The sequence below is a fragment of the Cherax quadricarinatus genome, chromosome 71, assembly GCF_038502225.1.
Source record: "Cherax quadricarinatus isolate ZL_2023a chromosome 71, ASM3850222v1, whole genome shotgun sequence".
In the NCBI taxonomy this organism is placed as follows: Eukaryota; Metazoa; Arthropoda; class Malacostraca; order Decapoda; family Parastacidae; genus Cherax; species Cherax quadricarinatus.
In genome coordinates this window covers 22,490,023-22,517,872 of record NC_091362.1, presented here as the reverse complement: position 1 = coordinate 22,517,872, position 27,850 = coordinate 22,490,023, and the positions used below count along the sequence as shown (strand labels likewise).

Genomic DNA, 27,850 nt, shown 5'->3' with positions numbered 1-27,850 from the left:
CGTGTGTGTGTGTGTGTGTGTAATTCTTGATGTGATCCGGGTTATGTACAAGAATGGTATATAATACCGACAAGATGAAACTGAGACACGTGCAACATCTTTATTGTAGACGTTTCGCCCTCCAGTGGCTTTATCAATACAAATTCCAGGACATAACTTGAAGACAGTAGAACTATGTACAGAAGATGAGGTAATCAGTCCCTCAACCTAGCAGTAGGTGCGAAGAGCACCGTAGTCGTGGAGATTCTGGGTTATATCATCCGGGTTATATCATCCAGTTAGGAAAACACACAAAAACATAATAGAGGAACACTGCAGCAGGCCTACTGGCCCGTACAAGGCAGGTCCTTCTCAAATCCAACCATTCCCAAACATCTATGAAGTGACACCTTCATTATGATGTTTCGTCCATGACTGAACTTTATTAAGTTCAGTCATGGACGTAATGAAACTTTCGCTCTCAGCATTGTTTTGCTCACTATTTGTAAGTTTAGGTCACCTCTCATTCACTTATATTTTCCAAGGTGTTATGCACACTTAAATATCTCTGTGGGATGAGACACTTGGGTATCTTTATTGTGGAGACGTTTCGCCAACCAGCGGCTTTATTAATCCAATACAAACAAAAACGATGGAAGATGTGAAGAAGTTTGAAGCAATCAGTCCCTCAGCCTAGAGATGATGTGTTGAGTCCATCAGTCTTGATAAAAGTGTCTCTGTGAGATTATCTCAGCTAAGTCTCATGTCTTGTCTTGTCACAGTCTTGTAGGCCTCAGCACACCTGCTGAGCTGAGGGGCTTCCTACACGGGTTTATCGCACTGCGTTAAACCTTGTGCACTGATACAGTATCTTCCTGCTGGTGAGGTCGCCATTTCTGACTGTGGCAGTCAAAGTGATTCGTTAAACTGGACTACAATGTTCTTGCCCTTGTCTTAATTGTTATGATTGAGTTACAACTCTCTCCTTTACAACTTCCACCCATCTACGCAATACATCAACACAAGTACACCTGCATCACCTGCGTAACAGGTACAGGTGAGTGTCAAGTGTCTGTTGGAGCCCCAGGTAAGAGGGCGGGTCACCAGGAGGTCTTGTAAGGTGGGAGGGGAGACAGGCAGCGGACTGGCGGGAGGGAGCAAGAGCGGGAGGAATTAAAAGGGTTCAAAGTGCCATGACATTCAGATCAACATTCTTTATTTCCAATCACTGCATTACAAAATAAATAATAATCAGAAAGACCATAGTATGCACAGCATCTCGGGTATACTATCAGTGCCACTCACTCGAAATTTAAGAAAAGAAAAAGAATTATATCCGGCCTATATTAATAGGCTAGATGTGTATTTATGTATGTGTTTCTGATCTCTAAGAGTTTTATCAACTCTTATTGATAAATTAAACACATATGCAACTCTTGGGTATCTAAAGATACCCAAGAGTTGCATATGTGTCTAATTTATCAACATGTCGGTTCTCTGAACCATTCATCTACAAATCTGTCAGACACTGCAACTTCTTGGGATCTTAATACTTAGGAATTCTTCGCTTGCCTAATTCTTGGGCATGACCTACTTCCACATTGAACCAATGTGACACTACCTATGACTGCTGCACCTCTCCTGCCATACGGTTTATAAGCTGCTTCTCCGCTGATATGCCGTATTCTATTCAAGATTGATGGACTGAACACATCGACTCAAGGTTGAGGGACTGATTACCTCATTCTCCTCCTGTTCTTCAAGTTTCTCCTTCGTATGGACTGATGAAGCCACTGTGTGGCGAAACGTTTCCTCAATAAAGATACCCAAGAATTGCATATGTGTCTAATTTATCAACATGTCGGTTCTCTGAACCATTCATCTACAAATCAACTTTTATTACCCACCGTGTTGGCGAAATGTCGTCAATAAAGGATCGCATTATACTGCATTTGTGTCTATTTTTTCCTCTCTACCACTGACCAAGCCATCAACAAGAAAAACAGGGCTGGGAAGATTACGTCTACTTGCACTGCATTAAAGTATTTAATACAGTAACGCACCAAAGATTAGCCCAGAAACTGGAGAAACATGCTGGGCTGAAAGGCAGAGTGTTCTAGCGGGTCAGGGAGTGTCTGAATGACAGAGGGCAGAGAGTAACAGTAAGGGATGAGACATAAGAATGAGAGGAACGAGTGAGGTACCGCAAGGATCAGTTTTAGCACCACAACTGCTCCTAATATACGTGAATGTCCTACCAGAGGGGATTGAATCCTATGTGTCATTGTTCTCTGACGATGTTTAACTAGCGAGAAGACTGAGAAGAAAGAACGGTGATAACTCTGAGAGGCCTTAATAGACAGGAGATGTGATCAAACAAGTGACTTCTCGAGTTTAACCCAAGCAAATGTAAGGTCATGTGCTATGGAGGAGAGAGCAGACCCGGCTCAAAGTACTCCATGGGGGAAGGGGGGTTAAATATCAGGGGGTGAAAAGGGCCTGGGGGTGAAAATAACACCAAACATATCGCTAAAACTGCAAATAGACATTATAACGATACCGGAATATGTAAGATTAGCAATCCTCAGAATAGCATTATCGACCCCCGCAAATATAAATTAGTGAGTACAAATAGTTGAGCACACACACACACACACACAGGCCAGGAGCTGTGAATCGACCCCCGGAACCACAACTAGGTGAGTACAGGTGGTGATGGTGGTGGTGGTGGTGACAGGTAATGCAGCAATAAATCACTAACTCGTCACTGCCACAAAGCATAATAAGACACTAGATGGAAGTTATGATCCAACACTAGAGTGCCTCCACCAGTGTTATTTATAGTGTACCATCCACACAATAACTGTTCTTATAAGATGTAGTTATGAAAAAACCTGCATTTTCCAATCTGACGTCATTGTGCAGAGGACGAACTGGCCCTGCAGGTGTTATCTGCTGACCTAGTATGTGCTGACTTTACCTGACCTAGTATGTGCTGACTTTACCTGACCTAGTATGTGCTGACTTTACCTGACCTAGTATGTGCTGACTTTACCTGATCTAGTATGTGCTGACTTTACCTGACCTAGTATATGCTGACTTTACCTGACCTAGCATGTGCTGACTTTACCTGACCTAGCATGTGCTGACTTTACCTGACCTAGCATGTGCTGACTTTACCTGACCTAGCATGTGCTGACTTTACCTAATATGTGCTGACTTCATCCTGACCCAGTATGTGTTGACCTGATCCAGTGTGTGTTGACTTGATCCGGTGTGCGTTGACCTGATCCAGTATTTGTTGAGCTGATCCGGTATGTGGCGAGCAGCAGGTGCCATGACCTTGGCTGACCTCCACCTATATGACTACCTCAATGTAAGAAGCATTAGGTGTGTTTCCCCAGGCTGTGAGAACCTGTAGCTCAGTCTAAACTCCTCCACACACCTAGCGCACTGCTAACCCCTTCCACTCACAACCGAAACGACTGGGGTGGAATCCTGGGCAAAGACAAACATGCAAGTCTCCTACAGCCTGTTTCTTCGTCTTCTTCTTGATCAATTTTTTTTATTATTTTTTATTATCACACTGGCCGATTCCCACCAAGGCAGGGTGGCCCGAAAAAGAAAAACTTTCACCATCATTCACTCCATCACTGTCTTGCCAGAAGGGTGCTTTACACTACAGTTTTTAAACTGCAACATTAACACCCCTCCTTCAGAGTGCAGGCACTGTACTTCCCATCTCCAGGACTCAAGTCCGGCCTGCCGGTTTCCCTGAACCCCTTCATAAATGTTACTTTGCTCACACTCCAACAGCACGTCAAGTATTAAAAACCATTTGTCTCCACTCACTCCTATCAAACTCACGCATGCCTGCTGGAAGTCCAAGCCCCTCGCACACAAAACCTCCTTTACCCCGTCCCTCCAACCTTTCCTAGGCCGACCCCTACCCCGCCTTCCTTCCACTACAGACTGATACACTCTTGAAGTCACTCTGTTTCGCTCCATTCTCTCTACATGTCCGAACCACCTCAACAACCCTTCCTCAGCCCTCTGGACAACAGTTTTGGTAATCCCGCACCTCCTCCTAACTTCCAAACTACGAATTCTCTGCATTATATTCACACCACACATTGCCCTCAGACATGACATCTCCACTGCCTCCAGCCTTCTCCTCGCTGCAACATTCATCACCCATGCTTCACACCCATATAAGAGCGTTGGTAAAACTATACTCTCATACATTCCCCTCTTTGCCTCCAAGGACAAAGTTCTTTGTCTCCACAGACTCCTAAGTGGTAAATAATACACATGTATAACTCTTGGGCACCTTTACTGACGAACAGTATCGTCTGTGCAGCATACTTCCTCAGTCAAATACAGAGGCAACTTTCATGCTGGAGACAGAAGACGTGGAGAAGTAACTTTAAGGTGTTCAGTCGCTTGGTCTTGAAGAGCTGATAGATGCTCAGTCCTTAGCCTGAATCAATGGTATCAGAGTGGAGACTTACAGACTGGAGCCAAAGGTGAGATGCTTCAGTTGTAGACAGCATCACAAGTGGGTGAGGCCCAATCAAATCACATAAACAGAGAGTATGATAAAGGTAGTAAGGTAGAGACAATATACCTTAGTTGCTGAATTACTTGAGAAGCAAATACTCATTGTGCAGTATACACTGTGTAGTATACAAACAGTTTGTGTAGTATACAAACACTGTGTAGTATACAAACACTGGTTGTGTAGTATACAAACACTGGTTGTGTAGTATACAAACACTGTGTAGTATACAAACACTGGTTGTGTAGTATACAAACACTGGTTGTGTAGTATACAAACACTGTGTAGTATACAAACACTGGTTGTGTAGTATACAAACACTGGTTGTGTAGTATACAAACACTGGTTGTGTAGTATACAAACACTGGTTGTGTAGTATACAAACACTGTGTAGTATACAAACACTGGTTGTGTAGTACACAAACACTGTGTAGTATACAAACACTGGTTGTGTAGTATACAAACACTGTGTAGTATACAAACACTGGTTGTGTAGTATACAAACACTGGTTGTGTAGTATACAAACACTGTGTAGTATACAAACACTGGTTGTGTAGTATACAAACACTGGTTGTGTAGTATACAAACACTGGTTGTGTAGTATACAAACACTGTGTAGTATACAAACACTGGTTGTGTAGTATACAAACACTGGTTGTGTAGTATACAAACACTGTGTAGTATACAAACACTGGTTGTGTAGTATACAAACACTGGTTGTGTAGTATACAAACACTGGTTGTGTAGTATACAAACACTGTGTAGTATACAAACACTGGTTGTGTAGTACACAAACACTGTGTAGTATACAAACACTGGTTGTGTAGTATACAAACACTGTGTAGTATACAAACACTGGTTGTGTAGTATACAAACACTGGTTGTGTAGTATACAAACACTGTGTAGTATACAAACACTGGTTGTGTAGTACACAAACACTGGTTGTGTAGTATACAAACACTGGTTGTGTAGTATACAAACACTGTGCATGATACAAACACTGTGCATGATACAAACACTGTGCATGATACAAACACTGTGCATGATACAAACACTGTGCATGATACAAACACTGTGCATGATACAAACATAGTTGGTTCAGGAAACATTCTCCTATTTGTGTGAGTCTGTAAGTTAAGGTAAACAATGCCTATTTATCTCAAGACCGACCCATTACTAATTGACATTTAGTAACATAACTAACCTTAACCTCTCCTGTGTGTGTGTGTACTCACCTATTTGTACTCACCTATTTGTGGTTGCAGGGGTCGAGTCTTAGCTCCTAGCCCCGCCTCTTCACCGGTTGCTACTGGGCCCTCTCTCTCCCCGCTCCATGAGCTTTATCAAACCTCGTCTTAAAACTGTGTATGGTTCCTGCCTCCACTACGTCGTTTTCTAGGCTATTCCACTGCCTTACAACTCTATGACTGAAGAAATGCTTCCTAATATCTCTGACTCATTTGTGTCTTCAACTTCCAATTGTGGCCTCTTGTTTCTGTGTCCCCTCCCTGGAACATCCTGTCTTTGTCCACCTTGTCTATTCCACGCAGTATTTTATATGTCGTTATCATGTCTCCCCTGACCCTCCTGTCCTCCAGTGTCGTCAGGCCGATTTCCCTTAATCTTTCTTCATAGGACATTCCCCTTAGCTCTGGAACTAACCTTGTCGCAAACCTTTGTACTTTCTCTAGTTTCTTGACGTGCGTTATCAAGTGCGGGTTCCAAACAGGTGCTGCATACTCCAGTATGGGCCTGACATACACTGTGTACAGTGTCTTGAACGATTCCTTACTAAGGTATCGGAATGCTGTTCTCAGGTTTGCCAGGCGCTCATATGCTGCAGCAGTTATCTGATTGATGTGTGCTTCCGGAGACATGCTCGGTGTTATACTCACCCCAAGATCTCTCTCCTTGAGTGAGGTTTGCAGTCTTTGGCCACCTAGCCTATACTCTGTCTGTGGTCTTCTGTGCCCTTCCCCTATCTTCATGACTTTGCATTTGGCAGGATTAAATTCGAGAAGCCATTTGCTGGACCAGGTGTCCAGTCTGTCCAGGTCTCTTTGAAGTCCTGCCTGGTCCTCATCAGATTTAATTCTCCTCATTAACTTCACATCATCTGCAAACAGGGACACTTCTGAGTCTAACCCTTCCATCATGTCGTTCACATATACCAAAAATAGCACTGGTCCTAGGACCGACCCCTGTGGGACCCCGCTCGTCACAGGTGCCCACTGTGATACATCATTACGTACCATGACTCGCTGTTGCCTCCCTGTCAGGTATTCTCTGATCCATTGCAGTGCCCTTCCTGTTATATGAGCCTGATGCTCTAGCTTCTGCACTAATCTCTTGTGAGGAACTGTGTCAAAGGCCTTCTTGCAGTCCAAGAAGATGCAATCAACCCACCCCTCTCTCTCGTGTCTTACTTCTGTTATTTTATTATAAAACTCCAGAAGGTTTGTGACACAGGATTTGCCTTCCATGAATCCGTGCTGGTTGGCATTTATACTCTTGTTCCGTTCCAGGTGCTCCACCACTTTCCTCCTGATAATCTTCTCCATAACTTTGCATACTATACACGTCAATGACACAGGTCTATAGTTTAGTGCCTCTTTTCTGTCTCCTTTTTTAAAAATGGGAACTACATTTGCCGTCTTCCATACCTCAGGTAGTTGCCCAGTTTCCAGGGACATGTTGAAGATTGTTGTAAGTGGCACGCACAACATATCTGCTCCCTCTCTAAGGACCCACGGGGAGATGTTGTCCGGTCCCATTGCCTTTGAGGTATCGATGTCCCTTAGCAGTTTCTTCACCTCCTCCTCATCTGTATGTATGTCGTCCAACACTTGTTGGTGTATTCCTTGCTGGTGTCCCCATCTGATCTGTCCCCCCAGAGTCCTTCCTGTCTCTACTGTAAATACTTCCTTAAATCTCGTGTTGAGCTCCTCACATACCTCTTGATCGTTTCTTGTGAGTTCACCTTCTTTCCTCAGCCTTATCACCTGGTCCTTGACTGTTGTCTTCCTCCTAATGTAGCTATACAGCAGTTTCGGGTCAGATTTGACTTTCGATGCTATATCGTTTTCATACTGTCGCTGGATGTGTGTGTGTGTGTGTGTGTGTGTGTGTGTGTGTGCGTGCGCGCGCACACACACACACACAGGACAGTATTTCCAACAAGTCAATTTTCTCACAAATTTACCGAGCAGTTTTCCCCAAGATGCGACCCACGCCAGTCAACTAACACTCGGGTACCTATTTACTGTCAGGTGAACATGGGAAGCAGGAGTAAGACAGCTTTCTCAAATGTACCGCTTGGTCCGGGGTTCGAACCCGGAATCTTTCGGTACTGCATCGATAGTGTATAGTTACCGAACATAAGTTGATGTACAGCTCCTGACCCTGTCTCTTAACCTTCAATCCACCCTTCCGTATCGCACTATTACGATCGAAAAGTTGTCCCAATAAAATCTTATTGTGTCCTGTTTTCACTCAGTTTGATGTTGCTGCTCTTTAACAGTATTACAGGTTCTTGTTCTCACGTGACGATGATGTTAACATCTTCACACATCTTGTTCTTTGCTCCCAGGGGCGCATATCCTTCTTGTTTTATCTCCTCGTCTTAGAATCTCATCTTTCCTGATGTGTTGAGTTGTTCTTGCTCGGTCTTTGACCTCCAACCACCATCAACATCAACAACAACAACAATCGGCTCAGGGCTGTGGTTTACCCACCATCTCCCCAACCACCATCAACATCACCAGCTACAACAACAACAATCAGCTCAGGGCTGTGGTTTACCCACCATCCCCCCAACCACCATCAACATCACCAGCTACAACAACAACAATCAGCCCAGGGCTGTGGTTTACCCACCATCCCCCCAACCACCATCAACATCACCAGCTACAACAACAACAATCAGCCCAGGGCTGTGGTTTACCCACCATCTCCCCAACCACCATCAACATCACCAGCTACAACAACAACAATTAGCTCAGGGCTGTGGTTTACCCACCATCTCCCCAACCACCATCAACATCACCAGCTACAACAACAACAATTAGCTCAGGGCTGTGGTTTACCCACCATCTCCCCAACCACCATCAACATCACCAGCTACAACAACAACAATCGGCTCAGGGCTGTGGTTTACCCACCACTCTCGTTTCTGGGAAGTCAATGTGACTCTCACCGGTTCATACCACAACAATGTTACATAAAAACAAACTAGTGTTCTCTGCCTTGGTGCTCTTCTCTTATGTAGGCCGTGAGAGGCCTATGGCCTACTGGGTAAAAGGCCTATGGCATGAAGAAACCTATGGAAGGCTGAAAGACCTATGGCAAACCAAGAGATGCCTATGCAGGCAGTGAGGCCTAAGGTGAGCTGAATGAAGTCTATGGTAGGCCGAGTCCTGGAGCAGGATGAGTGAGAGGAACATGGGAGGATGGCTAAGGCCTATTAGTCAATACTTTTTAACAGTTGGGTACACTAGTAGTGTGAGGCTAACTTATTCATACAAGAATTACATGAAGGGACTAAAAGCTAAGTGTATTTCCCTGTCATATACCATCACACAGGATGACTTTCTTATACTCAATCACACGAGATAGTCTTCAGTCATATTCCATCACACAATATGGTTTCCTTGTCATACTCCATTACATGGGAAGGCTTTCAAGTTATGACATGTGACAGCTGGAGTTGGTAGACATCAGCAGAGTGATGAGGACAGAGTTGTGGATGCGTGGAACAGTCTTCCGAGTAGGATAATCGAGGCTAAGACCCTGGGTAGCTTTGGGGAAATATATGAGTGGGAGGGGCTGGGTGTGACTGGTGTCGTGGGAACGGGAGTACATTCTTGGGTAGCTTTGGGAAGGAGTGGTTTTGATAAGGACCTGCCGTGTATGGGCCAGTAGGCCTTCAGCAGTGTTCCTCCACTCTTATGCTATTGTGATACGATCCAGTATTGCACTCTGGATTCAGAAGCTACGGTAACATTACAAAATACCATCTTCGAGCAGTGTTGGAGCTAAGGCCATTAAGAATGAGGTGGAGAAAGGCTTGTGTTTTCTCCGTCACTACACTAGGAAAACATTGAAACATGCCTAGACTCACACGCAAACCGGTGTTCACTTGATGGTAGGAGGAGAGCAGGAGAGGGGAGGCAGCAGGGTACTGATTATAGTGCTCTGTTGTTAGTAACATTGTTAGGTACACGCGAACCTTTTACCCAGCTCCTGAATACTTTCAGCAGGTACTGGAGTTCCTTTACACGTTATGTAACATTCTAGCAGGAACTAGAGTTTCTTACACACATGACTGGAGTGTTTTCTCTTACACATAACATAACACTTCAGCAGGTACTGGAGTTTCTTACACACATTTTCCCATAATGCAACCCATAACAGTGGGTGGGTTAACATGTAGGTAAGTATTTAGTGGCAGGTAGGCACTGGGCAGGAGCGTAGCTCCACCAGTACTCAGTGAACGGAAGGGAAGGGGAGGTCACCTTGTAAGGAAGATCCTTGTCGAGGTTATCTCTCCAGATGAATAGCAATAGTGGTAATTCATCAGGAAGATCATTGTCAAGGCTATCTCTCCAGATGAATAACAATAGTGGTAATTCATCAGGAAGATCATTGTCAAGGTTATCTCTCCAGATGAATAACAATAGTGGTAATTCATCAGGAAGATCATTGTCAAGGTTATCTCTCCAGATGAATAACAATAGTGGTAATTCATCAGGAAGATCATTGTCAAGGTTATCTCTCCAGATGAATAACAATAGTGGTAATTCATCAGGAAGATCATTGTCAAGGTTATCTCTCCAGATGAATAACAATAGTGGTAATTCATCAGGAAGATCATTGTCAAGGTTATCTCTCCAGATGAATAACAATAGTGGTAATTCTATAATTTATTATCAGATTATTGTCAAGTGCTCAAGACACAACCACTGTGATCATCTTGGTCACGTGATCATCTTGGTCACGTGATCATCTTGGTCACGTGATCATCTTGGTCACGTGACACATCACATTCCACTTACTTCAGTTTGAATTACATTTACTGAAACAAACAAACTGACTTTACTATCAACATTCTTCACATCTTCCTGAATACTTTCTGTCACTTTAAAATTTATTTTTCAGTTCTGCTCACCCTGCAGTTCTGCTCTCCCTGCAGTTCTGCTCTCCCTGCAGTTCTGCTCACCCTGCAGTTCTGCTCACCCTGCAGTTCTGCTCACCCTGCAGTTCTGCTCTCCCTGCAGTTCTGCTCTCCCTGCAGTTCTGCTCTCCCTGCAGTTCTGCTCACTGCTCACCCTGCAGTTCTGCTCACCCTGCAGTTCTGCTCACCCTGCAGTTCTGCTCTCCCTGCAGTTCTGCTCTCCCTGCAGTTCTGCTCTCCCTGCAGTTCTGCTCACCCTGCAGTTCTGCTCACCCTGAAGTTCTGCTCACCCTGCAGTTCTGCTCTCCCTGCAGTTCTGCTCTCCCTGCATTCTGCTCACCCTGCAGTTCTGCTCACCCTGCAGTTCTGCTCACCCTGCAGTTCTGCTCACCCTGCAGTTCTGCTCACCCTGCAGTTCTGCTCTCCCTGCATTCTGCTCACCCTGCAGTTCTGCTCACCCTGCAGTTCTGCTCACCCTGCAGTTCTGCTCTCCCTGCAGTTCTGCTCTCCCTGCAGTTCTGCTCACCCTGCAGTTCTGCTCACCCTGCAGTTCTGCTCACCCTGCAGTTCTGCTCTCCCTGCAGTTCTGCTCACCCTGCAGTTCTGCTCACCCTGCAGTTCTGCTCTCCCTGCAGTTCTGCTCACCCTGCAGTTCTGCTCACCCTGCAGTTCTGCTCACCCTGCAGTTCTGCTCACCCTGCAGTTCTGCTCTCCCTGCAGTTCTGCTCTCCCTGCAGTTCTGCTCACCCTGCAGTTCTGCTCACCCTGCAGTTCTGCTCTCCCTGCAGTTCTGCTCTCCCTGCAGTTCTGCTCACCCTGCAGTTCTGCTCTCCCTGCAGTTCTGCTCACCCTGCAGTTCTGCTCTCCCTGCAGTTCTGCTCACCCTGCAGTTCTCCTCTCCCTGCAGTTCTCCTCTCCCTGCAGTTCTCCTCTCCCTGCAGTTCTCCTCTCCCTGCAGTTCTGCTCACCCTGCAGTTCTGCTCACCCTGCAGTTCTGCTCACCCTGCAGTTCTGCTCTCCCTGCAGTTCTGCTCACCCTGCAGTTCTGCTCACCCTGCAGTTCTGCTCACCCTGCAGTTCTGCTCTCTGCAGTTCTGCTCACCCTGCAGTTCTGCTCACCCTGCAGTTCTGCTCTCCCTGCAGTTCTGCTCTCCCTGCAGTTCTGCTCACCCTGCAGTTCTCCTCTCCCTGCAGTTCTGCTCACCCTGCAGTTCTGCTCTCCCTGCAGTTCTCCTCTCCCTGCAGTTCTGCTCACCCTGCAGTTCTGCTCTCCCTGCAGTTCTCCTCTCCCTGCATTTCTGCTCACCCTGCAGTTCTGCTCACCCTGCAGTTCTCCTCTCTCTGCAGTTCTGCTCACCCTGCAGTTCTGCTCACCCTGCAGTTCTGCTCTCCCTGCAGTTCTGCTCACCCTGCAGTTCTCCTCTCCCTGCAGTTCTGCTCACCCTGCAGTTCTGCTCTCCCTGCAGTTCTCCTCTCCCTGCAGTTCTGCTCACCCTGCAGTTCTGCTCTCCCTGCAGTTCTCCTCTCCCTGCATTTCTGCTCACCCTGCAGTTCTGCTCACCCTGCAGTTCTCGTCTCTCTGCAGTTCTGCTCACCCTGCAGTTCTGCTCGCCCTGCAGTTCTGCTCTCCCTGCATTTCTGCTCACCCTGCAGTTCTGCTCACCCTGCAGTTTTGCTCACCCTGCAGTTCTGTTCACCCTGCAGTTCTGCTCACCCTGCAGTTCTGCTCACCCTGCAGTTCTGTTCACCCTGCAGTGCTGCTCACCCTGCAGTTCTGCTCACCCTGCAGTTCTGCTCTCCTGCAGTTCTGCTCACCCTGCAGTTCTGCTCACCCTGCAGTTCTGCTCACCCTGCAGTTCTGCTCTCCCTGCAGTTCTGCTCTCCCTGCAGTTCTGCTCACCCTGCAGTTCTCCTCTCGCTGCAGTTCTGCTCACCCTGCAGTTCTCCTCTCCCTGCAGTTCTCCTCTCCCTGCAGTTCTGCTCACCCTGCAGTTCTGCTCTCCCTGCAGTTCTCCTCTCCCTGCAGTTCTGCTCACCCTGCAGTTCTGCTCACCCTGCAGTTCTGCTCACCCTACAGTTCTGCTCACCCTGCAGTTCTGCTCACTCTGCAGTTCTGCTCACCCTGCAGTTCTGCTCACCCTGCAGTTCTGCTCACCCTGCAGTTCTGCTCACCCTGCAGTTCTGCTCACCCTGCAGTTCTGCTCACCCTGCAGTTCTGCTCTCCCTGCAGTTCTGCTCTCCCTGCAGTTCTGCTCACCCTGCAGTTCTCCTCTCCCTGCAGTTCTGCTCACCCTGCAGTTCTCCTCTCCCTGCAGTTCTCCTCTCCCTGCAGTTCTGCTCACCCTGCAGTTCTGCTCTCCCTGCAGTTCTCCTCTCCCTGCAGTTCTGCTCACCCTGCAGTTCTGCTCACCCTGCAGTTCTGCTCTCCCTGCAGTTCTCCTCTCTCTGCAGTTCTGCTCACCCTGCAGTTCTGCTCTCCCTGCAGTTCTGCTCTCCCTGCAGTTCTGCTCACCCTGCAGTTCTGCTCTCCCTGCAGTTCTGCTCACCCTGCAGTTCTGCTCACCCTACAGTTCTGCTCACCCTGCAGTTCTGCTCACCCTGCAGTTCTGCTCACCCTACAGTTCTGCTCACCCTGCAGTTCTGCTCACCCTGCAGTTCTGCTCACCCTGCAGTTCTGCTCACCCTACAGTTCTGCTCACCCTGCAGTTCTGCTCACCCTACAGTTCTGCTCACCCTGCAGTTCTGCTCACCCTGCAGTTCTGCTCACCCTGCAGTTCTGCTCACCCTACAGTTCTGCTCACCCTGCAGTTCTGCTCACCCTACAGTTCTGCTCACCCTGCAGTTCTGCTCACCCTGCAGTTCTGCTCACCCTACAGTTCTGCTCACCCTGCAGTTCTGCTCACCCTGCAGTTCTGCTCACCCTACAGTTTTGTTCACCCTGCAGTTCTGCTCACCCTGCAGTTCTGCTCACCCTACAGTTCTACTCACCCTGCAGTTCTGCTCACCCTACAGTTCTGCTCACCCTGCAGTTCTGCTCACCCTGCAGTTCTGCTCACCCTGCAGTTCTGCTCACCCTGCAGTTCTGCTCACCCTACAGTTCTGCTCACCCTGCAGTTCTGCTCACCCTACAGTTCTGCTCACCCTGCAGTTCTGCTCACCCTGCAGTTCTGCTCACCCTGCAGTTCTGCTCACCCTACAGTTCTGCTCACCCTGCAGTTCTGCTCACTCTGCAGTTCTGCTCACCCTGCAGTTCTGCTCACCCTGCAGTTCTGCTCACCCTACAGTTCTGCTCACCCTGCAGTTCTGCTCACCCTACAGTTCTGCTCACCCTGCAGTTCTGCTCACCCTACAGTTCTGCTCACCCTGCAGTTCTGCTCACCCTGCAGTTCTGCTCACCCTGCAGTTCTGCTCACCCTGCAGTTCTGCTCACCCTACAGTTTTGCTCACCCTGCAGTTCTGCTCACCCTACAGTTCTGCTCACCCTACAGTTGTGCTCACCCTGCAGTTCTGCTCACCCTGCAGTTCTGCTCACCCTGCAGTTCTGCTCACCCTACAGTTCTGCTCACCCTACAGTTCTGCTCACCCTGCAGTTCTGCTCACCCTGCAGTTCTGCTCACCCTACAGTTCTGATCACCCTGCAGTTCTGCTCACCCTGCAGTTCTGCTCACCCTGCAGTTCTGCTCACCCTGCAGTTCTGCTCACCCTGCAGTTCTGCTCACCCTGCAGTTCTGCTCACCCTGCAGTTCTGCTCACCCTGCAGTTCTGCTCACCCTACAGTTCTGATCACCCTGCAGTTCTGCTCACCCTGCAGTTCTGCTCACCCTGCAGTTCTGCTCACCCTGCAGTTCTGCTCACCCTGCAGTTCTGCTCACCCTGCAGTTCTGCTCACCCTGCAGTTCTGCTCACCCTGCAGTTCTGCTCACCCTGCTTGCTTCATTCAGTATTTGTATATTTAATCTGTATTTATAAACTGTTCATGCTTTATCTTAATATTACAATGTGAAGAATGGAACTAAGGTAGGTGAGTGAACTTGTGTACACAAATAACCCGCACATACAAGACAGCAGCTTACCACAACGTTACGGACCGTCGCGGTATACAAGACAGCAGCTTACCACAACGTTACGGACCGTCGTGGTATACAAGACAGCAGCTTACCACAACGTTACGGACCGTCGTGGTATACAAGACAGCAGCTTACCACAATGTTACGGACCGTCGTGGTATACAAGACAGCAGCTTACCACAACGTTACGGACCGTCGTGGTATACAAGACAGCAGCTTACCACAACGTTACGGACCGTCGTGGTATACAAGACAGCAGCTTACCACAACGTTACGGACCGTCGTGGTATACAAGACAGCAGCTTACCACAACGTTACGGACCGTCGTGGTATACAAGACAGCAGCTTACCACAACGTTACGGACCGTCGTGGTATACAAGACAGCAGCTTACCACAACGTTACGGACCGTCGCGGTATACAAGACAGCAGCTTACCACAACGTTACGGACCGTCGTGGTATACAAGACAGCAGCTTACCACAACGTTACGGACCGTCGTGGTATACAAGACAGCAGCTTACCACAACGTTACGGACCGTCGCGGTATACAAGACAGCAGCTTACCACAACGTTACGGACCGTCGTGGTATACAAGACAGCAGCTTACCACAACGTTACGGACCGTCGTGGTATACAAGACAGCAGCTTACCACAACGTTACGGACCGTCGTGGTATACAAGACAGCAGCTTACCACAACGTTACGGACCGTCGTGGTATACAAGACAGCAGCTTACCACAACGTTACGGACCGTCGTGGTATACAAGACAGCAGCTTACCACAACGTTATGGACCGTCGTGGTATACAAGACAGCAGCTTACCACAACGTTACGGACCGTCGTGGTATACAAGACAGCAGCTTACCACAACGTTACGGACCGTCGTGGTATACAAGACAGCAGCTTACCACAACGTTACGGACCGTCGTGGTATACAAGACAGCAGCTTACCACAACGTTACGGACCGTCGTGGTATACAAGACAGCAGCTTACCACAACGTTACGGACCGTCGTGGTATACAAGACAGCAGCTTACCACAATGTTACGGAACGTCGTGGTATACAAGACAGCAGCTTACCACAACGTTACGGACCGTCGTGGTATACAAGACAGCAGCTTACCACAACGTTACGGACCGTCGTGGTATACAAGACAGCAGCTTACCACAACGTTACGGACCGTCGTGGTATACAAGACAGCAGCTTACCACAACGTTACGGACCGTCGTGGTATACAAGACAGCAGCTTACCACAACGTTACGGACCGTCGTGGTATACAAGACAGCAGCTTACCACAACGTTACGGACCGTCGTGGTATACAAGACAGCAGCTTACCACAACGTTACGGACCGTCGTGGTATACAAGACAGCAGCTTACCACAACGTTACGGACCGTCGTGGTATACAAGACAGCAGCTTACCACAACGTTACGGACCGTCGTGGTATACAAGACAGCAGCTTACCACAACGTTACGGACCGTCGTGGTATACAAGACAGCAGCTTACCACAACGTTACGGACCGTCGTGGTATACAAGACAGCAGCTTACCACAATGTTACGGACCGTCGTGGTATACAAGACAGCAGCTTACCACAACGTTACGGACCGTCGTGGTATACAAGACAGCAGCTTACCACAACGTTACGGACCGTCGTGGTATACAAGACAGCAGCTTACCACAACGTTACGGACCGTCGTGGTATACAAGACAGCAGCTTACCACAACGTTACGGACCGTCGTGGTATACAAGACAGCAGCTTACCACAACGTTACGGACCGTCGTGGTATACAAGACAGCAGCTTACCACAACGTTACGGACCGTCGTGGTATACAAGACAGCAGCTTACCACAATGTTACGGACCGTCGTGGTATACAAGACAGCAGCTTACCACAACGTTACGGACCGTCGTGGTATACAAGACAGCAGCTTACCACAACGTTACGGACCGTCGTGGTATACAAGACAGCAGCTTACCACAACGTTACGGACCGTCGTGGTATACAAGACAGCAGCTTACCACAATGTTACGGACCGTCGTGGTATACAAGACAGCAGCTTACCACAACGTTACGGACCGTCGTGGTATACAAGACAGCAGCTTACCACAACGTTACGGACCGTCGTGGTATACAAGACAGCAGCTTACCACAATGTTACGGACCGTCGTGGTATACAAGACAGCAGCTTACCACAACGTTACGGACCGTCGTGGTATACAAGACAGCAGCTTACCACAACGTTACGGACCGTCGTGGTATACAAGACAGCAGCTTACCACAACGTTACGGACCGTCGTGGTATACAAGACAGCAGCTTACCACAACGTTATGGACCGTCGTGGTATACAAGACAGCAGCTTACCACAACGTTACGGACCGTCGTGGTATACAAGACAGCAGCTTACCACAACGTTACGGACCGTCGTGGTATACAAGACAGCAGCTTACCACAACGTTACGGACCGTCGTGGTATACAAGACAGCAGCTTACCACAACGTTACGGACCGTCGTGGTATACAAGACAGCAGCTTACCACAACGTTACGGACCGTCGTGGTATACAAGACAGCAGCTTACCACAATGTTACGGACCGTCGTGGTATACAAGACAGCAGCTTACCACAACGTTACGGACCGTCGTGGTATACAAGACAGCAGCTTACCACAACGTTACGGACCGTCGTGGTATACAAGACAGCAGCTTACCACAACGTTACGGACCGTCGTGGTATACAAGACAGCAGCTTACCACAACGTTACGGACCGTCGTGGTATACAAGACAGCAGCTTACCACAACGTTATGGACCGTCGTGGTATACAAGACAGCAGCTTACCACAACGTTATGGACCGTCGTGGTATACAAGACAGCAGCTTACCACAACGTTACGGACCGTCGTGGTATACAAGACAGCAGCTTACCACAACGTTACGGACCGTCGTGGTATACAAGACAGCAGCTTACCACAACGTTACGGACCGTCGTGGTATACAAGACAGCAGCTTACCACAACGTTATGGACCGTCGTGGTATACAAGACAGCAGCTTACCACAACGTTATGGACCGTCGTGGTATACAAGACAGCAGCTTACCACAACGTTACGGACCGTCGCGGTATACAAGACAGCAGCTTACCACAACGTTACGGACCGTCGTGGTATACAAGACAGCAGCTTACCACAACGTTACGGACCGTCATGGTATACAAGACAGCAGCTTACCACAACGTTATGGACCGTCGTGGTATACAAGACAGCAGCTTACCACAATGTTACGGACCGTCGTGGTATACAAGACAGCAGCTTACCACAACGTTACGGACCGTCGTGGTATACAAGACAGCAGCTTACCACAACGTTACGGACCGTCGTGGTATACAAGACAGCAGCTTACCACAACGTTATGGACCGTCATGGTATACAAGACAGCAGCTTACCACAACGTTACGGACCGTCGTGGTATACAAGACAGCAGCTTACCACAACGTTACGGACCGTCGTGGTATACAAGACAGCAGCTTACCACAACGTTATGGACCGTCGTGGTATACAAGACAGCAGCTTACCACAACGTTACGGACCGTCGTGGTATACAAGACAGCAGCTTACCACAACGTTATGGACCGTCGTGGTATACAAGACAGCAGCTTACCACAACGTTACGGACCGTCGTGGTATACAAGACAGCAGCTTACCACAATGTTACGGACCGTCGTGGTATACAAGACAGCAGCTTACCACAACGTTATGGACCGTCGTGGTATACAAGACAGCAGCTTACCACAACGTTATGGACCGTCGTGGTATACAAGACAGCAGCTTACCACAACGTTATGGACCGTCGTGGTATACAAGACAGCAGCTTACCACAACGTTACGGACCGTCGTGGTATACAAGACAGCAGCTTACCACAATGTTACGGACCGTCGTGGTATACAAGACAGCAGCTTACCACAACGTTACGGACCGTCGTGGTATACAAGACAGCAGCTTACCACAACGTTATGGACCGTCGTGGTATACAAGACAGCAGCTTACCACAACGTTATGGACCGTCGTGGTATACAAGACAGCAGCTTACCACAACGTTATGGACCGTCGTGGTATACAAGACAGCAGCTTACCACAATGTTACGGACCGTCGTGGTATACAAGACAGCAGCTTACCACAATGTTACGGACCGTCGTGGTATACAAGACAGCAGCTTACCACAACGTTACGGACCGTCGTGGTATACAAGACAGCAGCTTACCACAATGTTACGGACCGTCGTGGTATACAAGACAGCAGCTTACCACAACGTTACGGACCGTCGTGGTATACAAGACAGCAGCTTACCACAATGTTACGGACCGTCGTGGTATACAAGACAGCAGCTTACCACAATGTTACGGACCGTCGTGGTATACAAGACAGCAGCTTACCACAACGTTACGGACCGTCGTGGTATACAAGACAGCAGCTTACCACAACGTTACGGACCGTCGCGGTATACAAGACAGCAGCTTACCACAATGTTACGGACCGTCGTGGTATACAAGACAGCAGCTTACCACAATGTTATGGACCGTCGTGGTATACAAGACAGCAGCTTACCACAATGTTACGGACCGTCGCGGTATACAAGACAGCAGCTTACCACAATGTTACGGACCGTCGCGGTATACAAGACAGCAGCTTACCACAATGTTACGGACCGTCGCGGTAAGCTGCTCTCTTCAACGTGCCGGTTATTTGTGTATTGTTCCACTCACGGTATTCTGACCTTTTCTGTTGTTATTTAAGAACCTTTATACACCAACTGTATTTTTTTCGTAACTAAGACTCAACTGGTTGTGTAAGAATGACTATTAAACATCTCGCATTTGCCGAAAATGTCGTTACAATTTTAGTTTGTCTGTAGTGATCAATGTTGCTTTTAGTGAATCAAACTTTTGTAATCTATTATCATCGTTTACTTAAAATTTTTAGTGTTTAAAAATTAGTCGGGGAAGAACTTGTGAGTTCTGTAGCGTCGTTGTGAGTTCTGTAGTGCCATTGTGAGTTCTGTAGTGTCATTGTGAGTTCTGTAGCGTCATTGTGAGTTCTGTAGCGTCATTGTGAGTTCTGTATCGTCATTGTGAGTTCTGTAGCGTCGTTGTGAGTTCTGTAGCGTCATTGTGAGTTCTGTAGTGTCATTGTGAGTTCTGTAGTGTCATTGTGAGTTCTGTAGTGTCATTGTGAGTTCTGTAGTGTCATTGTGAGTTCTGTAGTGTCATTGTGAGTTCTGTAGTGTCATTGTGAGTTCTGTAGTGTCATTGTGAGTTCTGTAGTGTCATTGTGAGTTCTGTAGTGTCATTGTGAGTTCTGTAGTGTCATTGTGAGTTCTGTAGTGTCATTGTGAGTTCTGTATCGTCATTGTGAGTTCTGTAGCGTCATTGTGAGTTCTGTAGTGTCATTGTGAGTTCTGTATCGTCATTGTGAGTTCTGTAGTGTCATTGTGAGTTCTGTATCGTCATTGTGAGTTCTGTATCGTCATTGTGAGTTCTGTAGTGTCATTGTGAGTTCTGTAGTGTCATTGTGAGTTCTGTATCGTCATTGTGAGTTCTGTAGTGTCATTGTGAGTTCTGTATCGTCATTGTGAGTTCTGTAGTGTCATTGTGAGTTCTGTAGTGTCATTGTGCGTTCTGTAGTGTCATTGTGAGTTCTGTAGTGTCATTGTGAGTTCTGTATCGTCATTGTGAGTTCTGTAGTGTCATTGTGAGTTCTGTAGTGTCATTGTGAGTTCTGTAGTGTCATTGTGAGTTCTGTAGTGTCATTGTGAGTTCTGTAGTGTCATTGTGAGTTCTGTAGTGTCATTGTGAGTTCTGTAGTGTCATTGTGAGTTCTGTATCGTCATTGTGAGTTCTGTATCGTCATTGTGAGTTCTGTGGTGTCACTGTGAGTTCTGTATCGTCATTGTGAGTTCTGTAACGTCATTGTGAGTTCTGTAGTGTCATTGTGAGTTCTGTAGTGTCATTGTGAGTTCTGTAGTGTCATTGTGAGTTCTGTAGTGTCATTGTGAGTTCTGTAGTGTCATTGTGAGTTCTGTAGTGTCATTGTGAGTTCTGTATCGTCATTGTGAGTTCTGTATCGTCATTGTGAGTTCTGTGGTGTCACTGTGAGTTCTGTATCGTCATTGTGAGTTCTGTAACGTCATTGTGAGTTCTGTAGTGTCATTGTGAGTTCTGTAGTGTCATTGTGAGTTCTGTAGTGTCATTGTGAGTTCTGTAGTGTCGTAGTGAAGCCTGAGTAAGACACTTTTATAAGTAAGTTAGAAGCAGCGGCGGGTGTTACGTGGTCACCCGCTGACTGGAAGCTTTGGTCGTGAGACCGAGACCATCAGTGGAGACTCAGTAGTCGCACAACATAGTACGACCAACAAAATTTATATTGCTAAAGCCACTGGATGGCGAAACGTCTTAATAAAAACACCCAGATGCTGCATAAGTGTCTAAGTCCACTTCTGTTCAACATTTATGTGAATGACCTTCCTCAACCAGAGTTTAATGATACAATTGTGACACAGTTTGCAGATGATGTTATTCATGTCGTCTCATCAACTCAGGTAACAGGAAAATACAAGTATGAGAGTCATAGAGAAAATGAATATTGAACTTCGTCGAACATCTAATTGGGAAAAGAAATGGAGAATTACGACTAATCCTGACAAGGTCCTTGTTAGCACGATAGGATGTTTTGCATCAACAATTGAAGATAAAGGGGGTATCTCCATCAGAGGTACACCTGTAGCCATTAGAAACCCTAACAAGATCTTGGGATATGAAATAGACAGGCTGCTCCACTCAACATCTCATGTAACTAAAAAGATCAATATAGCCAAAGCCGGTCTTAGCAGTCTCTTTCGATTCAATCAAGCCCCTCCACATGTCAAAAAACATCTGTATAAAATGATAATAAGACCAATACTCGAATACCCTTGTGTCCCAATGTCATTAACAACAAAGACCAACATGCTACGGTTACAAAGGTCCAGAATAGAGCTCTTCGCTTCATTACCGATACCAGGAGGAGAGAGAGTTAAAATGGCAGATTTACACATACAGCAAGATATTACTGCCATAAATGTACGCCTCGACACCCTAAAAAAGAAGCAACTCTATACAATGCAAGAACTATACATGCCAGATAGAGAACATCCTATACAAGTGGTAAATACCACGGATTATATCATCAATACTCCTCCTCACAGGACTCAAAGAATGACTCTTCCACAGAGGGTCCGTCGTTTTATACATAAAGATGATTACCCTCGACCCATGATATTGAGCAACCTCCCTGATGAAGAAGATTGGGTAGCACCAGAACCCTTCTATGTATACTGAGAAAATCATCGCCCCCAATTAGGGAGACATCTTATATAACAATCTAATGTAAAAATTATGCTATTTACCATGGCTGGACACCACCTGTAAGAAGCCATTGTCACGTAATTCTATAAACTGACCAGAAAGTTACTGCCTTCATTGTCGCATAAATATCCGTTGTGCAATCGCAAAAAAAAAAAAAAAAAAAAAAAAAAAAAAAACAAAAAAAAAAAAAAAAAAAAAAGGCAATTGCAACTTGTATAATTACTACCAATTCAGAGTCATGTACTTATATACCTATTATATCTATGTGACTCTGATGGGTTAGTATTATACCCCTTAAAGAATATCTTATCATTTCACATACACTTTTTAAATTACACCAAAGTGGTTGGGCCACTTACCTTTTATATCCTACCTCTCCCCCCCCTCCCACCCTTTTCCAATATTTGCATCCTTACCCATCCTTCTTCCTTACCCATCTTACCAAAGCTCTGGTCATAAGAAGAAGAAGTACGACCAACACCAATGATAAGAGTATGTTTATTGTAGACGTTTCGCCATCCAGTGGCTTCATCAAATACAAGGATATAATGTGGAGACTGTAGAACTCTATATAAGAGATGAGGTAATCAGTCCCTCAGTCTTGGAGTTGGTGAAGATCATCGTAGTCTTGAAGGATCAGCTCCTTCACGACTACGATGATCTTCTTTTGTATATAATTCTACTGTCATCCAATTATATAATTGAATTTATATTGCTAAAGCCACTGGATGGCGAAACGTCTTAATAAAAACACCCAGATGCTGCATAAGTGTCTAATTCTAATTAATCTTGTCGGTACTGTATACTTTACATGTACAAAATTAAAGTGAATAAACGAGATCGATCCAAAATTATTACAAGTCCTTTATTTAAATCCTTGTGGAACTTGCACGACCCAAGCTTGTAGCTGCAGCAGTTGATCAATATTTGCGATGCATTCTGATGAGGAAGCAGGAACTGTGAGTATATTCATGGGAGGTCCTCGGTGGGTACTCCACTGGTGCTCTCTGACGCGCTTCAAACATCTTCAAGAATAATCTATGTCTAGCAAGAGGACGCCCAATACGGTCACAGAAACAAAGGTGAAGCAGTAGTAAGCCAGTTGTGAGTGTGAGAGAGGCGGCTCTACTGTGTCTCCATGTTTAGTGTTGATCCAGGGCCAACCCAACACTTCTAATGCCAGTCTTCCATCATACCATCGTTTATAATCTCACAACTCATACTGAAACACACTGAGCAAATACAAAGATCATTGTAGACCATAATTTGTATTTCCAGTTGGAACCCGTGTTTTACGAATGGAGAGAGAGAGAGAGAGAGAGAGAGAGAGAGAGACAGACAGACAGACTAACAGATACCAACCACATAGATTTTATCATATATAAGGTCACACAAACACTGCTGAAACATAGACATTACAAGTGTTAACGACGTATCGGTTACCTTCTCCGGTAATATTATTATTTATTGTAGTCAACATGTGTTTATAATATCATGTATGTTCTTATTAAAAGTTTTACCGTCACTCTTAAATAGTGATGACACTAAGAAGCCATCAATAACTCTGGTGTAAACAATAATTATGGTATAAACAATAATTGTGGTATAAACAATAATTCTGATATAAATATAATAATTCTGGCATAAACACAATAATTCTGGCATAAACACAATAATTCTGGCATAAACACAATAATTCTGGCATAAACACAATAATTCTGGCATAAACACAATAATTCTAGTATAAAGACAATAATTATGGAATAAACAATAATTCTGGTATAAACACAATAATTCTGGTAAAAACAATATTTCTGGTATAAACACAATATTTCTGGTATAAACACAATATTTCTGGTATAAACACAATATTTCTGGTATAAACACAATAATTCTGGTATAATACAGGAGAGTTTATCAGTGATCAAGGTTTTAACTCTAACCTCAGCAAACTTTGCGAGGTTTGTCTCATGAATAAAATCTATGAATACCCCTTACAAGTAATTTATCAATTAAATAAATTTTAAGTTTGTGATGGTAGATTGAGGCAGCATTAAAGCTTCAATAACATCATGTTAATACACATATAACCCGCACACAGGAGAGAGAGCTTGTGATGACGTTTCGGTCTGACTTGGACCACTGTAACTTGTGACTTTGTAAATGGTCCAAGTCAAATAAAAATATTTGTTTGTGTAGTATAGAATGTGTAGTTTACATATAATACAATATTAAACAAAGTCACTAGCATGTTTGAGCATTTCGGGCAGACTAATACTAATGCTTACTGACTACTTAAAACTCTGATTCAAAGTAGTTGTCGTAAGGTTTTTTTCTCTGTCTCTCCTATGTGCGGGTTATTTGTGTATTGTTCCAGTCACGGTATTGTGCCTTCAATATCATGTTACCTCTGTGGCTGGCAGTGCTGTGGAAGTTGTGAGTGTGTGGAGGTGACTGAGGAGCAGTCATAACACTGGTGACTAAGGAGCAGTCATAACACTATTGCTGCTACCTGTTTCTCTATGTGTGTGTGCGTGTATATATATATATATATATATATATATATATATATATATATATATATATATATATATATATATATATATATGTGTGTGTGTGTGTGTGTGTGTGTGTGTGTGTGTGTGTGTGTGTGTGTGTGTGTGTGTGTGTGTGTGTGTGTGTGTGTGTGTGTGTGTGTGTGTGTGTGTGTGTGTCGTGCCGAATATGTAAAACTGGTCAATTAGCAAGAACTCATTTAAAATTAAGTCCTTTCTAAAATTTTCTCTTATACGTTTAAAGATATATTTTGGAAGATGGTATAGTTCCCTACTTGACGCCTTAGACTAGTTAGCCACAGATGGAGTATTGTGTTTATGATGGTGTGTAGCGTTGTATGACAGTGATGGTAGTTGTGGTTACTCTTGTGGTGGTGGTTGTTGTGATGGTGGTTGTGGTGGTTACTCTTATGGTGGTAGAAGTGGGGCGAGACACACTATACTGGCCACACCCTAAATAAATAACTGAATGACTAGGTGAATAAAGAATGAACAACACCGAGACTTAAATTTATTATCAACCAGTTGACCAGCTACCCTTGACCTTATGTTTACAATGTTGACCACTTGTGTCTGCTGCCTCTACTGCTATCTGTTGTACCTACTGCTGTCTGCTGCACCTACTTCTACTTCCTCACTATCATCCACCTGACTACTGCCATCCCTACAACAATATTCTCCAGGGATGGTCTGGTACCGGGCCAAGGAGATGCTGACCCCGCAGAGTTGCTCAAGTATGTCTCTATAAGGTTTGTGAGACACCAACCTTCAATTTCTGAACAAATGCTGGCATTCTGTAAGGAATTTAGTTCTTTTAAGATGTTCAACAAGTCTCTAACTTACACTCTTTTCGAGGAATTTGCACCTTGCCTATGTCACACTTGTTTCTGATGTGATAGTGTAGTGGTGAGGAAGTACAGTAGTAGTGGTACAATGGTGTGGTACGCAGGTGTTGTAGTGTAGAGACATAGTGGAAAATACTCGTAGCCTTATTAAAGTCCGGCACCGAGTGTAGGGATGTGAGTAGATTTATAACTCACTATAATACTAGGAACGTAGATAAGCTCATTTACGGAGCAACTAGTAATGTAAACAGACTGACTGGTATTGTAGTAGCCAGGCTTGGTCTTGGTTGCAAGGTATATACACATACGCTGATTAAATGCAAAGCATGTAGTCAATTATATGGTCACTTGCTGAAGCACTATTGTCCGCCTATGATAAACGTAGTATAATAATCTATGTGATATGTAACTTTTTAGTGACAAGATACCAGATATTTTAAGCAAATATCCTAAATTTGCTTGTTACAGATGAAATATAAATTGTAATGCATTACATACCAGATATACGTCTGTTGATCCTTTTTGAAGCCTAGTTCTCATGCCTATTGTGTGTCAATATGCTCTGGTGCCGCTCTCCACAGTATGGATATCGGGTGCACAGTAAACTTGCCACTTCGACGGTAAAATGTAAAATCTACTTAGCGTACGAAGCTGCTGTGAGCAGATGACGTTGTAGGTCAAGTCAGGCCAAGAGCAAATCCAGGCCACGGCCCCAGGGTAGGCAAGGTAGGGTTGGGCACGGCTTCCACTCCAGGGAGAAGACTAGGGTGGCCAGCTTGGGAAGGGTAACTAGGTATTGGCCGAGTGTAGGAGTGACCAGCGACGAGAGAGGTACGGGGTAGCCTGCGATGTTGGCGGCAAGAATATATATTAATAACAGTTAGGGGATGGGAAGGGCGGGGAGAGACTGGAAAGGGCGGGGCATTGTGTGGTTGGTGGGTAAGGAAGGCAGCTCAGGCACAATCAAGGTGAGCAGGAGCTCTGACTTGAGGCTTCACTAAAGGTTACTGGTTTTGGCTCCAGAGATGCACTTGGTATCCTCGTTTGGAGTCCCACCCTGGCTCCGGGTCTTTTCATAAGCCCTGCGATGGCTAGGCTGGGTGAGACAGGTCACCTGTCCTACCTAAGAACCGACTTACAGCCTCGGAGAAGCAGATATTATCTGCCATCTCAATGATAAGCTTGTCGAAGCACCTAAAATGTAACTCGTCGGTGAGTTGATTACACATGGAAAAGAGTCCACGAGCGAGACAGCAACGCCTGCTAACCAAGCAGAGGTCGCTGATCACAGTGCCACCTGCTGCCACAGCAGGTAGTCAAGTGGGAAAATATTTTATTTCTCAGGATAAATATCTCCAGACACAGGTCTGAGATGATGAGTCGCTCAGTGGAACTTTTGGTCTTGGGATCGAGGCTTGAACTTGCGGCAAGTAAGTGGTAAAACCCCAGACCAACGCGTAAGCCACTGGGCCAGCTGGCTACAATAAAATTAATCCAACTAGATATATTGATACACCGTAGGGAGGTTAGGACAGGCACCACTCTGACCACAAATGCAAATTTTAACTTATGAATCTTCGCTAACGTGGCATTTGTGGTCACATTGGGACAAATGTTAACCTCTTTATGGTGTATAAATATACCTAGATGAATGAATCTTATTATAGCCAGCTGGCCCAGTGGCTTACGCGCTGGCCTGGAGTTTTACAACTCACTTGCCGCGAGTTCAAGCCCCATCCGTACCGTGGTTTGTTTGGAATCGTGTTATTACGATTTTCAGTCTTGAGTATACTGGCTAAGAGTTGTTACTCTACCTAAGCTTACATAAGAACGGAGGAACACTGCAACAGTTCTACTGGCCCATACAAGGTAAGTCTTTCTCTAAACCAACCATTCCCACCCATCCACTTGTCCAGCATCTAATGAGTACTCATATAAATGCATTTCTTATAAACAATTTGAGAGTTATTGTTACCAGACTAAATATTTCTACTCGGTTTCTTGATTCATCAGACTCTTGTGTCTGAAGCAAGATAAGCCACAAGCTAAAACGACTAACGAAAAATATATTACACATTTTTCTATTGATAATATTTCCGGAAATTCCACGTCTGTCTGTTACTTGTTATGACAAGTTTTTTGTTTTCACTGCAGACCAGATTGCGCTGGTGGCTTCCAATCTAGTTTTGAGAATTAACAAACACTTGAAGCGGACATCACAGCACTTACACCACTGCTGGCACTCACTATATTCCCCAAAACACGTGGAT

At 45.7% G+C, this 27,850-nt stretch overlaps 1 protein-coding gene across 2 annotated transcripts in view; it reads right to left on the bottom strand.

The window, feature by feature from the left end:
* Positions 1–27,850, bottom strand: part of LOC128700384 (uncharacterized) — a 179,819-nt gene that overhangs the window by 105,056 nt on the left and 46,913 nt on the right. The window contains exon 1 of one of the 2 annotated variants that reach the window (XM_070100144.1): positions 26,228–26,421. The exons of the other annotated variant lie outside the window; for it this stretch is intronic. The gene's annotated coding sequence lies outside the window, so the exon portion shown is untranslated. Of the gene's footprint in view, positions 1–26,227; positions 26,422–27,850 lie in introns of those variants that run through there. 2 annotated transcript variants of the gene reach the window in all.